Here is a 17500-nt window from a genome sequence, read left to right on the forward strand (position 1 = left end):
TATATATATATATATATATATATATATATATATATATATATGTACATATATATATACATATACATATATATACATACATATACATACATATACATATATATACATATACATATATATACATATATATACATATATATACATATACGTATATATACATATATATACATATAACTACTTCATTTACTCACATAAAATTAATATTCGAAAGTATGGATTTATGCGTAAACTTCAAGTATTTACTTCAAAAGTGCTCAATACGTAGGTAGAGCTAGTTAGTAATTTATAAAATATATATGGCGATTAAGCTACACTGAATATTCAGCGTTTAATCCGCTCTAGGATTCCTCAGGCTTATGCGTGTGGGTATATATATATATATATATATATATATATATATATATATATACATATATATATACATCTATATATACATATATATACATCTATATATATACATATATATATATCTATATATATACATATATATACATCTATATATATACATACATATATACATCTATATATATACATACATATATACATCTATATATATACATATATATCTACATCTATATATATACATATATATACATCTATATATATGCATATATACACATATATACATATATATTCATATATATATATATATATATATATATATATATATATATATATATATATATATATATACACGTTTCATGTATCAGATTTCGATTGTAGTTTTTCTTTCTTTTGTTGGTTTTTGATATGGAATAACAATCTCTCTAGGGTTGTTCATTTAGTAGTAAACACAAGGGTAAAAAATATATATATATTGCCGCCATATTGGAATGTCCTCTTTCCCCTGTTCCACCCTTTGGCAAGCGCTGAGCGCAATAATGATAAAATAACGGAACTAGTCATAATAATAATGCAGTTTCACGGCAGTTTATTTCTTCCATTAAGTCGTCGATTTAGCCTCATCTTTTTTATACAGGATTTCTGCTGTTTGTAACGTGTCCAGGAGTTTATTAAAAAAAGGCGGGGGGGGGAGAGCTGTTCGCTATGTTGGCTGAATTTTACATTTGTTTCACGCATCAGAGGAGTATGTTTTGAAAATGACTGTTTCCTGAATTATGCCGCAATTTCTGTGCTCGTAAAAAGTGGATAAGCTTTCCAATTCAGAGTTTATTATTATTTGAGGAAAAAAAATAATAGCACAGAAAAGGTACAGACATTGCGGCAATAAAGAAAAAACCTCAAATATATTGCAAAGAAATATAAACCTCTTTCTCTTGCATCCTTTCTTAATCACTCACCTCTCCTAGTTTCTCATTTATATATATATATATATATATATATATATATATATATATATATATATATATATATATATATATATATATATTATATATATAAATGAAAAACTAGGAGAGGTGAGTGATTAAGAAAGGATGCAAGAGAAAGAGGTTTATATTACATGGAGTTCACCACTTATCAAGGCCCAATGGCCACTCAGGGATAAGGGTTATTGTGTGTACAGTAATCAAAGAGATAGTGTAGCAATAGTATTGGAGAATTGGAAAGGTGTCATTACTTAGGGGGGGCGGTTCATCAGGAATTTGTTTGTGTTGGACTTGAAGACATCCAGGTTGAAGTCGGGAGGGAAACAGGCAGACGGAACAGAGTTCCACAGGCGTGCAGTTCTAAGAAAAAAGCTTTGTTCATGGTATCTACGCTTTGATTTAGGCACAGATAGGGAGTGGGAAAAATTATTGACGGTGGTTTCATATATATATATATATATATATATATATATATATATATATATATATAAGTGAAAATGTCTGTGTATGTTTGTCTGTGTACATTTCCCTACCAAATTATTCTGTCAATTTTCGGTCTAGAGGCTCGATGTTTGCCATAAGGAGTATTGAGATTTGAGAAAATATTTTTCATCGGTTTTCGGCCAGAAAATGTGCTGTCAAACGATTTGACCTTTGAAAACTCTACCAACTTCCTCCGCCAATTTTGGGTCTAAACACTTGAAATTTTAAATGTAGGTTACTTCGGCATGGATCAAACTGTATACTTTGATTGGAGCCTCGAAAAATAAATGTTAAGGGTCAAAGATCAATAAAATTTAAACTATGCAGTCTTTACCAAATTACTCAGCCAATTTCTGGTCTAAACATTTGAAATTTTACATAAAGGATAGTCAGAGAAAGGTCAAGATTTTAAATCGGTTTGGGTCGGAAAATGGAGCTGCCAAGGTGTCAAAGTTCAAAAGATTTGACCTTTGCGATATCTAGCAAACTACTCAGCCAATTTTTTGTCTAAACCTTTGAAATTTTACATAACAGGTATTCAGACCTGCGGCAAGCATTTTAATCAGTTTTGAGGCGAAAATTTGGCTGCCAAAATGTCAAAGTTGAAAGAGTTGGCCTTTGCAGATTCTACTAATCTTCTCCGACAATCTTGGGTCTAAACACTTGAAATTTTAGATGTAGGTAACGTGGACATGGGCCAAACATTTTATTTCATTTGAAACCAAAATGATAAACGTTAAGGCGTAAAAATTGAGGTTAAAGTTTAAAAAAAATATATGGCCTGTTGCGGTGTCTACCAAATTACGAAGACAATTTTTGGTCTACATATTTGAAATTTTACAAAAAAGCGTAGTCACACGTAGGGCAAGTTATGAACAGTACAAAGGGCCCGAGCAAAGCTGAACATACATGTATGTAGCAAATAAGGTTGGTGTGTAGAGTAATAGTAAATTAATAGCAAATAATTTTGGGATTGAGATTAGTAGTGAATTATTAGTAAATTAGTTTGAAATGTAGAACAATCTTTCTATATTTATAAAAGTTTGTGTCTGTGTGTCTGTGTATCTGTCTTTCTGTGTACATTTCTCTACGCAATAACTCTGTCAATTTTAAGTATACAGTATCGAAATTTGATATATAGGGTACTGAGATTAGGGAAAATCGATGTGATCAGTTTTCGGCCAGAAATTTCGCTGGTAAGGGGTAAAAGTTCAACGATATGACCTTTGAGAACTCTACCAAACTGCTCCGAAAGTTTTGGGTCTAAACACTTGAAATTTTAGATATAGGTTCCTTGGATATGGCTCTAACTTAATAATTTGATTTGAGCCCCAAAAACTAAATTTTAAGGGGTCATAATAGGGGTCAAATTAAAAAAAATTAACCTTTTTTTTGTTTTTGCTCCGCATACACCTCCAAACACCCGGGCAACGCCGGACTGAAATGCTAGTATATCTATAAAAGTGAATGTGTCTGTGTATCTGTGTGTCTGTGTCTGTGTACATTTCCTTACGCAATAACTCTATATATGATATACAGTGTTCCTTACACAATAACTCTATACATGATATACAGTGTTCCTTACGCAATAACTCTATATATGATATACAGTGTTCCTTACGCAATAACTCTATATAGGATATACAGTGTACTGAGATTTGGCAAAATATTGATAATCCATTTTCGGACAGAAATTTGGCTGTTATGGGGTCAAGGTTCAAAGATTTGACCTTTGAGAACTCTACCAAACTCCTCCGCCAATGAAATTTTAGATACAAGTTTCTTGGATATGGATCCAACTTCATAACTTAATTTGAGCCCCAAACAATAAATGTTAAGGGGTCATAATAGGGGTCCAAGTTAAAAAATTTACCGCTTTTATCTTTTTTTTTTCTCAAGATACACCTCCAAACCCCCGGGCAACGCCGGGCTGAAATGCTAATAGTAAATAAGTAGAAAATAATTTTGAGATTAATAATGAATGAAGAGTAAATAAGCATGGAGTGGAGATTAATAGCAGATCAATACCACATATTTTTGGGTTTGCGATTAATAATGAATTAACAATAAATAACTTTGAAGATAAGAATAATAGTAAATTAATAGCAAATAACTTTGGGTTTGAGATTAATAGTGAACTAATAGTAAATAAGTTTGGAGTTGAAAAAATAGTAAATTAGTAGCAAATAACTTTGGGTTTGAGATTAATAGTGAACTAATAGTAAATAAGTTTGGAGTTGAGAACAATAGTAAATTAATAGCAAATAACTTTGGGTTTGAGATTAATAGTGGACTAATAGTAAATAAGTTTGGAGTTGAGAACAATAGTAAATTAGTAGCAAATAATTTGGGATTGAGATTAATAGTCAATTAAGAGTAAATAAATTTGGAGCTTAGATTAACAGTTAACTAATACCAAATAATTTTGGGTTTGAGAATAATAGTGAATTATTAGTAAATACATATGGAATTAAGATTAATAGCAAATTAATAGCAAATAATTTTGGGTCTGAGATTAATAGTGGATTAAGAGTAAATAAGTTTGAAGTTGAGAACAATAGTAAATTAATAGCAAATTTTTGTAGTGATCTTACACTAGGGATGGTTTATAAGACATGAAATCTTTATTCGGATGGATTAATAATGCATACATAAGTCGGCTTAGCAATACAAAATGTTCGTTTCAATTTTCCGATATATTTTTTATTAGTTTGCGCATGCGTAAACCTAATCATAGCTAAAAGCAGTGTAGTTTTGGAAACAGTCTTATCTTCCTGACGGATAGCTTAAATATAGTATTTTACTTCATGCAGATTACGTATTTATTATTATAGAAAATATTCTCCATCGATTGTTATATTGAATCTAATATATAGTAGTGAGATTAAAACTATATATATTTATATATGACTTGGATGCCATAAGCAAGAATCGAAAACAAAACATACGATTCTGTTCTCATTGCTCTGTGTCTGAGACAGCCCATACGTATACACACACACACACACACACACACACACACACACATATATATATATATATATATATATATATATATATATATAGAGAGAGAGAGAGAGAGAAAGAGATAGTGATATATAGATAGATTGATAGATATATAGATGTATAGATAAATCACCTGTCACCGCTTATTTAAAAGATGGAATTGCCCGGTCGCCGAAAATAATGTTCAAGCAAGCAAGGACGTTCGATGATTCACAGTTTTATATATATATATATATATATATATATATATATATATATATATATATATATATATATATATATACACACACACATATATATATATATATATATTTATATATATTCATTCACATACAATAGTGTTTCGCTGTTTCATAGCTAATCAATAGGGGCTAGACACGCAACTACCTCAAGCCAGGATCGAAACCCGATCACCCAAACGACAGTCGGAGATTCTAACCGTTGCGCTATACGGCTGCTGTTATCGGGCAATAAATTAACAATGTTTTGACATTGTCCAAATACCTAAGCTCAATTTGTTTACACAAAGCGCATCGCATCATATGCTAATGGTAATTGGTATCCCACTTCCCAAATGCTCAACCTAAGATAGGGAGCCCTCCATAGGCCTTGAGCCCCTGGAGGGGCACAGGCCATCTACAACTTTTTTGCATATGTTTTTGTAGCGAGGAGTTCTTTTTACGGGGTGAGGGTGCTGGCCCAACACCCAACCTTCACAGAAGGTACATACAGCGCCTAGCCTTCCTAAATGGTCACCCATCTTGTACTGGCTAGGCTCAACGTTGCTTTACTTCGGTGATCTGACGAGAACCGATGTGTCACCGTGATTGTTCCGTGCGCAAGATAAGGAGCTCTCTGTGATAATAAACACAGAATCTGCATGAATTACAATATATTTTAGCGTATTTTATGACCGACAAGGTTCGGCGCTACATTGTTAGTAGGACAATAAAATCGCTTACCTAAATTCACAACCGACGCTTAATTAAACTATTTAAGCGTTCATTAAATGAACGAATATTTAAAAAAATAAATTGATTAAATTTTGTTAGTTTTTTTTTTTCTAAAAAAAAATCGAAATCTTTTGTTTAGCAAAAGCGAAAAAATTAATTTCCCGAATTATAAGGAATCGAAAATTAGTATCGACGGCGGGCAATTCTTCAATTCGACGGAGTCAAAATTAAATCAAGGAAATTTGTGAAATTTAATTATTTCGTTAAAACTAAAAAAAAAAAAAATGAATATAAATAAAAAGATAAAAACGAAAGCATCGATTATTTTATAGATATCAATTTTTCAAATTGGTAAGGAACTATGGCGGTATTCCAAGGAGATGTCTGCTTAAATTACGCGTTTTACGCTGGGAGAGCGCAACCTAGAGATTATCGACGGATAAAAGTCGTTTTAAGCCGAGTTGCTGGCATGAAGAAAAACTGACTCACACTTTATTACCTTATGTGATATATAAACTTAAACAGCAAAAACGAAAAAGAAAACTTATATAAATCGTTTATTTAATATGTTACATATTTTTAATTTTCTGATAATAATAAAAATTCGTTATGTTTTATATCAATTATCTCGTTTACAATAATTTACAGATTATTTTGGAGGTATTTTTCATTTGGTATCTAGCTCTTGTAAGAAAATAATATGTGTGTAGATGATAAAAATTAACTTTGAATCATATTTTATGAATTTTAGATACAATTCATATTTAATTATGGAGAAATATCTATAAAAACGATATATATATATATATATATATATATATATATATATATATATATATATATATATATGTATTTGTGTGTGGTGGTTGTTCCCGTTTATTTGGAATTAGTATGTGATGATTGTTTCTGTTTTTTGTTTTTTTTTCGCATTAGTATGCATTTAAGTATTAGAGTTAGGATGGTAAACTTTTTCTGCCTAAGATTGTATAATACTAATAAGCCAGAAGCGACCTTTCCCAGGCATTTTATAATTAATCAACCAAAAGGGACCTTTCCAGGACATTTTATAACCAGAAGGGACCTTCATTGAGCATTTTACAATCAGTCAACCAGAAGGAGCATTTCCAGGACATTTTATAATTAAATCAGCCGGGGCCTTTCCAGGGCATTTTATAATTAATCAAGCGAAAGGGACTTTTCCAGGGCATTTTATAACCAGAAGGGACCTTTCTAGAGCATTTAAAAATCAGTCAACCAGAAGGAACATTTCTAGGGTATTTTCCAATCAAACAAACAGAAGGGACATTTCCAGGGCCTTTTATAATTAAATTAGAAGGGATCTTTCCAGAGCATTTTATAATTTATCAACCAGAAGGACTTTTCCAGGACATTTTGTAAATAAGCAGAATTGACTTTTTCTAGGCAATTCTGTAATGTTAACTTAAATATAGTACTATAAAAACCATTCATCTTTATTAGCTTTGCCTTTAAAGCGACACCAATTTTCTTGTTTTATAATAATTCTTATTCCACTTCCTTTTAAAGAGGTGATCAGGATGATAACGGCCGTAGCGCAAACATATTAATATAATAGATAATTTATTTTATGATACATTTTGTTAATCGTATTTTTTTCAAATTGAGAATGTTCATGAATTATAAATAACTACCCTGGGTGACCGGCGTTGTCCGGGTTTTTGTAGGTGTGTGTTGGGGGAAAACGTGGTAGTAGGCTGGCAGGCTCGAACCCGTGACGCGAAAGAAAAGTGAAAGAAAACTTGACGTCTTACCCCTACTCCATAGCGTAACCGGAATTTGGAACGTTGAAATTAGTAAAGTAATTCCTACTGACTGGATGACTTGCAAAAATAGCGACGCAAAAACAAAAAAAAAATCCGACCTTCATTGTATAAAACTGCCCGGTTGAGGGTTAAAGAAATAATGTTTTTTACCAATTTTTCGATATTTGCCGATAGAAGGGTCGAGCTTCAAAAGGATATCAATCTCGTGAAAATCCGTTGCCTCTGTTGAAAATTTTAGGATGACATACATACATACATACATACATACATTTCAACAGACAGGTGAGATTTATATAATAGACTAGCAGGGCTACCCGGCGTTGCTCGGGACCGTATAAACAATGAAAAAACAAAAGCAGATATTGAACATATGTTTTATTCTTAGGGGAGAGGAATCTTTCATCTCAAGTTTTAGCGTTAATGACAGTTTTTTTTGGGGCCCCCTCGAAGATAACTGATCAGTTGACCAACTTCTAGTGGTCCGTTTGACGTGAAATTTCGATATTTGTCATCCGGGTGATGGGGCTTCGATATGATACCAAATTTGTCAAGTTTGGTTCCGTCTTTCAAAAGTTTTAGCGTTACAAACAAACATACATACATACACACAGACGTTTGGCTTTTATATATATAGACTAGCAGGGCTACCCGGCGTTGCTCGGGACCGTATAAACAATGAAAAAACAAAAGCAGATATTGAACATATGTTTGATTCTTAGGGGAGAGGAATCTTTCATCTCTATGTATTATTTGTTTTATCTACCCTAGGACTGGTATTGTTCATGTTTTATCCCTAGCATAGGTAATTTACAGCATGTATATGAAATTGTTTTACCTTAGGGAGAAGAGAACAGGTAATATACAACATAATGTGTCTATATTACATCCCTGGCAACGCCTCGAAACCAGCTAGAACATGTATTTCAGTCAATCTTTATTATATCCTGGGCTATGCCGGGAAACCAGCTAATCTCTTATTAGTGACTTGACCACCAAAATACCTCCCTAAGTGTGTCCTTTCTTTTGAACTTATTAGATATAGGTATCTAGAAATGTGTGTGAAATTTTGTTGAATGCATTGTTCACTATGATTTTCTTATTGTTCTACACAATATCAACTGTAGCGAAATAACACAGTAAACTTAGTGTAGTGTTAGAATAAAGAGCAAAGGAAAAAATTAGAATCATATTCTGTAATTGCAAATCTAAATTTGCTAGCGTGTACCAGTATTTGCCAGGTTGTGGAAATTTGGAACTTATAACATATGTAGTGGCCTTTTCCTAGATACCTATTGCTAAAAATTATACTTTCATTTTGTTAGAAAAATCTCTCTTCGGATGCCCTGCATCATTCAAAATAAAAACAAATATTTTTATAATTGTTTCAGTATATTGCTACACAATGTGAAAGTTTTTAATGTTTGTAAAAAAAATCATGAATGTGCTTATATTGCAAAAAAGAAAATATCAGTGCACAGTATTGAAAGTGTTTGAGATTCAAAAGTCTGTAACATTTCTACTAACTTCATAAGATGTCATGTGAGAAACTGAATTGAATATCAAGACATTATCTGAAGCGTTTTTATTTTGGTGTAACATATGTGTTTACAGTGAACCTTAACTTTTAATAAACAGATTGGTATGCAATGACATAGGCTAAGAATCTTTAACAAAATATATATAAATTGGAAAAATGTGTGAACAAATGAAAAAAAAATGATCCGCTCCACTTGATGACATCAAGCACAGTAATATTTTAGTGAAGAAAATATGAAATTGATGTTCAGTGATTAGTTTGGATGAATGAGAAAATGTAATTGTTTGATGCATAAAAATAACTCATTTGCTGTATTTGATATTAAGCAGCAAAATATAGTGATTTGAATATTTGGGAAAACATCAAACCAGATTATGTAAAAAGAAAAAAAAAGATGAAATTAGAAAATATATATTTTATGTTTATGAGTTCTGCCAATCAAAATTTTGTGGCAGAAATTGGGTGATTACCATGCAATTTTATTTTGGTAAAATTCTTAAATTATTTGAATGTTTATTATAATTTCTAATTAGTGACTTGTTATAATCAAAATCCGCCCTAAAGAGTGTCCTTTCTTTTATTAGGTATCAGAGTAGGTATCAAGATTTCTACTTCTATACAAATGGGATATTTCAGATCTGTACATAAAAAATTTGTTGAATATATAGGTTGAGAATTGTTCTGTGTCGCTCTCTCTCACACACACACGCATTCTCACTTTTATAGATATAATAGATAGATTACTCTAGATATATTTCCATATGTCTGAATACCCTATATACAAATTTTCAAATCTGTAGATAAAAAATTTGTTGAGTATATAGGTTGAAAATTGGTCTCTCTCTCTCTCTCACACACACATTCTCAATTTTAGAGATATAATAGATAGATTATGCTAGATATATTTCCATATGTCTGAATACCCTATATACAAATTTTCTAATCTGTAGATCAAATATTTGTTGAATATATAGGTTGAAAATTGTTCTTACTCTCTCTCTCTCTCTCGCTACCTCACACACACACATTCTAACTTTTATAGATATAATAGATAGATTATGCTAGATATATTTCCATATGTGTGAATACCCTATATACAAATTTTCTAATTTGTAGATAAAAAATTTGTAGAGTGCATAGGTTGAGAATTGTTCTCTCTATCTCTCTCACACACACATTCTAACTTTTAAAGATATAATAGATTATGCTAGATATATTTCGATATTTCTGAATACCCTATATTCAAATTTTCAAATCTGTAGATAAAAAATTTGTTGAATGTATAGGTTGAGAACTGTTCTCTCTCTCTCTCTCTCTCTCTCTCTCGCTCACACACACACACACACACATTCTCACTTTTATAGATATAATAGAAAGATTATGCTAGATATATTTCTATTTGTATGAATACTCTATATACAAATTTTAAAATATGTAGATAAATAATTTGTTGAGTATATGGGTTGAGAATTGTTCTCTCTCTCTCTCTCTCTCTCTCACACACACACACACAGACACACACACATTCTCACTTTTATAGATATAATAGATTATGCTAGATATATTTCCATATGTCTGAATACCCTATATACAAATTTTCAAATCTGTAGATAAAAAATTTGTTGAGTATATAGGTTGAGAATTGTTCTCTCTCTCTATCCCACACATTCTCACTTTTATAGATATAATAGACAGATTATGCCAGATATATTGAAATATGTCTGAATGCCCAATATACAAATTTTGAAATCTGTAGATAAAAAATTTGTTGTATACATAGGTTGAGAATTGTCCTCTCTCTCACACACACACACACACATTCTCACTTTTATACATATAATAGATAGATTATGCTAGATATATTTCTATATGTCTGAACACCCTATATACAAATGTTCAAATCTGTGGATAAAAAATTTGTTGAATGTATAGGTTGAGAATTTTTCTCTCTCTCTCTTTTTCTCTCTCTCTCTCTCGCTATCTCACACACACACATTCTCACTTTTATAGATAAAATAGATAGATTATGCTAGATATATTTCCATATGTCTGAATACCCTATATACAAATTTTCAAATCTGTAGATAAAAAATTTGTTGAATATATAGGTTTAGAATTGTTCTCTCTCTCTCTCTCACACACACATTCTGACTTTTGTAGTTATAATAGATAGATTATGCTAGATATATTTCCATATGTCTGAATACCCTATATACAAATTTTCTAAGCTGTAGGTAAAAAATTTGTTGAGTATGTAGGTTAAGAATTGTTCTCTCTCTCTCTCTCTCTCTCTCTCTCTCTCTCTCACACAAGTTCTCACTTTTATAGATATAATAGATAGATTATGCTAGATATATTTCTATATGTCTGCCTACCCTATATACAAATTTTCAAATCTGTACCCAAAAATGTGGGGAATATATAGGTTTAGAATTGTTCTCTCTCTCTCTCTCTCACACACATATTCTCACTTTTATAGATATAATAGAAAGATTATGCTAGATATATTTCTATATGTCTGAATACCCTATATACAAAATTTCAAATCTGTAGATAAAAAATTTGTTGAGTATATAGGTTGAGAATTGTTCTCTCTCACACACACCTACACACACACACACACACACATTCTACCTTTTATAGATATAATAGATTATGCTAGATATATTTCCATATGTCTGAATACCCTACATACAAATTTTCAAATCTGTAGATAAACAATTTGTTGTAAATATAGGTTGAGAATTTTTTGCTCTTTCCATCACTCACATTCACACTTTTATAGATATAATACATAGATTATGCCAGATATATTTACATATGTCTGAATACCCAATATACACATTTTCAAATCTGTATATATAAAATTAGTTGAATATATAGGTTGAGAATTGTTCTCTCTCTCTCTCTCTTTCTCTCTCTCTCTCACACACACATTCTCACTTTTATAGATATAATAGATAGATTATGCTAGATATATTTCCATACGTCTGAATATCCTATATCCAAATTTTCTAATATGTAGATAAAAAATTTGTTGAATATATAGGGTGAGAATTTTCCTTCCTCTCTTTCTCTCTCTCTCTCTCTCTCTCTTTCTCACACACACACACATACACATTCTCACATTTATTGATATAATAGATAGAATATGCTAGATATATTGCTATATGTCTGAATACCCTATATACAAATTGTCAAATCTGTAGATAAAAAATGTGTTGAATATATAGGCTGAAAATTGTTCTCTCTCTCTCTCTGACTCTCTCTCTCTCTCTCTCTCACACGCACACACATGGTCATTTTATAGATATAATAGATAGGTTATGCTAGATATATTTCTATATGTCTGAATACCCTATATACAAATTTTTAAATCTGTAGATAAAAAATTTGTTGAGTATATAGGTTGAGAATTGTTCTTTCTCTCTCTCTCACACACACATTCTCACTTTTATAGATATAATAGATTATGCTAGATATATTTCCAAATGTCTGAATACCCTATATACAAATTTTCAAATCTGTAAAGATAGAATTTGTTGAATATATAGGTTGAGAATTGTTCTCTCTCTCTCTCTCACACAAACATTCTCACTTTTATAGATATAATAGATAGATTATGCTAGATATATTTCCTTATGTCTGAATACCCTATATACAAATTATCAAATCTGTAGATACAAAATTTGTTGAGTATATAGGTTGAGAATTGTTCTCTCTCTCTCTCTCACTCACTCACTCACTCACACACACACACACACACACACACACACATTCTACCTTTTATAGATATAATAGATTATGCTAGATATATTTCCATATGTCTGAATACCCTGTATACAAATTTTCAGATCTGTACATAAAAATTAGTTGAATATATAGGTTGAGAATTGTTCTCTCTCTCTCTTCTCTCTCTCTTTCACACACATTCTCACTTTTATAGATATAATAGATAGATTATGCTAGATATATTTCCATATGTCTAAATACCCTATATACAAATTTTCTAATCGGTAGATAAAAATTTTTTTGAATATATAGGGTGAGAATTGTACTTTCTCTCTCTCTCACGCACACATTCTCACTTTTATGGATATAATAGATAGATTATGCTGGATATATTTCCATATGTCTGAATACCCTATATACAAATGGTCAAATCTGTAGATAACAAATTTATTGAATAGATAGGTTGAGAATTGTTCTCTCTTTCTCTCGCAACCTTACACACACAACCACACGCAAACATTCTGACTTTTATAGATATAATAGATCGATTATACTAGATATATTTCCATATGTCTGAATACCCAATATACAAATTTTCAAATCTGTAGGTAAAAAATTTGTTGAATATATAGGTTGAGAATTGTTCTCTCTCTCTCACACACTCACATTCTCACTTTTATAGATATAATGTATAGATTATGCTAGATATATTTCTATATGTCTGAATACCCTATATACAAAGTTTAAAATCCGTAGATAAAAATACGTTGAGTATATAGGTTGAGAATTGTTCTCTCTCTCTCTTACGCACACACACACACACACACACACACACACACACATTTTCACTTTTATAGATATAATAGATAGATTATGCTAGATATATTTCCATATGTCTGAATACCCTATATACAAATTTTCAAATCTGTAGATAAAAAATGTATTGAATATATAGGTTGAGAATTGTTGTCTCTCTCTCTCTCTCTCTCTCTGGCTACCTCACACACACACACACATTTTCACTTTTATAGATATAATAGATAGATTATGCTAGATATATTTCCATATGTCTGAATACCCTATATACAAACTTTCAAATCTGTAGATAAAAAATTTGTTGAGTATATAGGTTGAGAATTGTTCTCTCTCTCTCACACGAAACTGTGCACTCGGCTTCTTCCCCCCCTTCCCACCCCAAATGCTTGGGAAACTGTGCACTGTTTTTGTTGGTTTTCAAGCTGCCTCTTCCCCCCCCCCCCACACACACAGTTTAACAGTAGTAGGAGGTCAAGAGAAAGAGGGTGAGAGAGAGAGAAGAGTAAGTTGGTGAGAGAGAGAGAAAAGAGAAAGAGGGTGTTGGTTTTATATTTTTATTATCGTCTAATATTTTGAAAGCTGAATTTCTAATAAAATGTGCATCTATAGGAGATAATGCCTGGGAATGTGTTCCCCCCCCCACAGTTTAACAGTGGTGTGACGTCAAGAGAAAGAGGGTGAGAGAGAGGGAAGAGTAAGTGGGTGAGAGAGAGAGAGAAAGAGAGAGAAAAAAAAGAAAGACGGTGTTGGTTTTGTGAAAAAAGTTGTTATTTACAATTGTTCGCATTCTTGGCCTTTTGGTCAAGATCAAAGTGTAGTATCTGTTCTTCAGATGCTGCACTTCTATTTCTTGTTCTCTTTCGGTGGAGGAGAAATCCTCCACGACTGAGACAATTTTTATTTTTGTACCTTTTCTCCACGTTAAAAAACGACCCTGGTGTCTAACTCTGTCCCGTGGGGAGGCATAGTAAATAGGTACAATTGTTCGCCATTAGTGGATGTTGACGTCACGTCACGTGACATGACTAAGCGTTTTTTTATTTTTAGTATGAATAACAGTTTTTGTTTTAATTATAAAGTCTACACTTAATTTTATAGAAAATGATGTATATATAATAGAAAAAAAAAATTACTGGTTTTGTTGGATTCAAGTGGATCCCCCCTCCTCCAGTTTAAGAGATAGCAGGTCACGTGGTAATATACAAAATGGCTAGCGTAAATATAAAGATCGGTTTTTTTATCGACGAATATTTTGAAAGCTGAATTTTTTTTTATTCCTGTACATTTTTTCCTGATATTTTTCGTTAAAACTCTTGTATAAATACTATTTTTAACCAGTTAAATACGCTGGAGACATTGTCATGGAGTTTAATAATCTCTAGAACAAAGCAGAAGAGAAATTACAAAAGTATCGGTAAAACAAAGTGTTTGTTTACATTTGTTCGCCATTACTGGATGTTGACGTCACGTCACGTGACATGACTAAGCGTTTTTGGATTATGTAATATTAACATTAAAATGACAGGTTTTTTTGGGGGCCCCCCCTAGGAGAGAAATGATCAGTTCACCCCCTTTTAATGGTCCGTTTGGTGTGGAATTTCGATATTTGTCATGCGGGTGATCAAGGTTCAATATGATACATAATTTGTCAACTTTGGTTGTGTCTGTCAAAAGTTTGAGCTGACGTCACGTCACGTGACACGTATTGAATAACGGTAAAATGACAGGTTTTTTGGGGGGCCCCCCCTAGGAGAAAAATGATCAGTTGACCCCCTTCTAATTGTCCGTTTGACGTGAAATTTCGATATTTGTCATGCGGGTGATCAAGGTGCAATATGATACCAAATTTGTCAACTCTGGTTCCGTCTTTCAAAAGTTTTAGCGTTACAAACAAACATACATACATACATACATACATACACACCGATTTTTGCCTTTTATATATATAGACTAGCAGGGCTACCCGGCGTTGCTCGGGACCGTATAAACAATGAAAAAACAAAAGCAGATATTGAACATATGTTTGATTCTTAGGGGAGAGGAATCTTTCATCTCTATGTATTATTTGTTTTATCTACCCTAGGACTGATATTGTTCATGTTTTATCCCTAGCATAGGTAATTTACAGCATGTATATGAAATTGTTTTACCTTAGGGAGAAGAGAACAGGTAATATACAACATAATGTGTCTATATTACATCCCTGGCAACGCCTAGAAACCAGCTAGAACATGTATTTCAGTCAATCTTTATTATATCCTGGGCTATGCCGGGAAACCAGCTAATCTCTTTTTAGTGACTTGACCACCAAAATACCTCCCTAAGTGTGTCCTTTCTTTTGAACTTATTAGATATAGGTATCTAGAAATGTGTGTGAAATTTTGTTGAATGCATTGTTCACTATGATTTTCTTATTGTTCTACACAATATCAACTGTAGCGAAATAACACAGTAAACTTAGTGTAGTGTTAGAATAAAGAGCAAAGGAAAAAATTAGAATCATAATTTGTAATTGCAAATCTAAATTTGCTAGCATGTACCAGTATTTGCCAGGTTGTGGAAATTTGGAACTTATAACATATGTAGTGGCCTTTTCCTAGATACCTATTGCTAAAAATTATACTTTCATTTTGTTAGAAAAATCTCTCTTCAGATGCCCTGCATCATTCAAAATAAAAACAAATATTTTTATAATTGTTTCAGTATATTGCTACACAATGTGAAAGTTTTTAACGTTTGTAAAAAAAATCATGAATGTGCTTATATTGCAAAAAAGAAAATATCAATGCACAGTATTGAAAGTGTTTGAGATTCAAAAGTCTGTAACATTTCTACTAACTTCATAAGATGTCATGTGAGAAACTGAATTGAATATCAAGACATTATCTGAAGCGTTTTTATTTTGGTGTAACATATGTGTTTACAGTGAACCTTAACTTTTAATAAACAGATTGGTATGCAATGACATAGGCTAAGAATCTTTAAAATATATATAAATTGGAAAAATGTGTGAACAAATGTAAAAAAAATGATCCGCTCCACTTGATGACATCAAGCACAGTAATATTTTAGTGAAGAAAATATGAAATTGATGTTCAGTGATTAGTTTGGATGAATGAGAAAATGTAATTGTTTGATGCATAAAAATAACTCAGTTGCTGTATTTGATATTAAGCAGCAAAATATAGTGATTTGAATATTTGGGAAAACATCAAACCAGATTATGTAAAAAGAAAAAAAAAAGATGAAATTAGAAAATATATATTTTATGTTTATGAGTTCTGCCAATCAAAATGTTGTGGCAGAAATTGGGTGATTACCATGCAATTTTATTTTGGTAAAATTCTTAAATTATTAGAATGTTTATTATAATTTCTAATTAGTGACTTGTTATAATCAAAATCCGCCCTAAAGAGTGTCCTTTCTTATATTAGGTATCAGAGTAGGTATCAAGATTTCTACTTCTATACAAATGTGATATTTCAGATCTGTACATAAAAAATTTGTTGAATATATAGGTTGAGAATTGTTCTGTGTCGCTCTCTCTCACACACACACGCATTCTCACTTTTATAGATATAATAGATAGATTACTCTAGATATATTTCCATATGTCTGAATACCCTATATACAAATTTTCAAATCTGTAGATAAAAAAATTTGTTGAGTATATAGGTTGAAAATTGTTCTCTCTCTCTCACACACACATTCTCAATTTTAGAGATATAATAGATAGATTATGCTAGATATATTTCCATATGTCTGAATACCCTATATACAAATTTTCTAATCTGTAGATCAAATATTTGTTGAATATATAGGTTGACAATTGTTCTTACTCTCTCT

The 17500-nt window shown here is 31.4% G+C and overlaps 1 protein-coding gene and 1 pseudogene across 9 annotated transcripts in view; one reads left to right on the forward strand and one right to left on the reverse strand.

The window, feature by feature from the left end:
- The window catches only part of LOC145261213 (voltage-gated inwardly rectifying potassium channel KCNH7-like), a 1042998-nt gene that overhangs the window by 746253 nt on the left and 279245 nt on the right, over window positions 1-17500 (reverse strand). The gene's annotated exons all lie outside the window — the stretch shown is intronic.
- LOC145261389 (U2 spliceosomal RNA) lies at window positions 14435-14568 on the forward strand (annotated as a pseudogene).

This window comes from Euprymna scolopes, chromosome 37, assembly GCF_053919585.1.
Source record: "Euprymna scolopes isolate OS-2025 chromosome 37, ASM5391958v1, whole genome shotgun sequence".
Lineage (NCBI taxonomy): Eukaryota > Metazoa > Mollusca > Cephalopoda > Sepiida > Sepiolidae > Euprymna > Euprymna scolopes.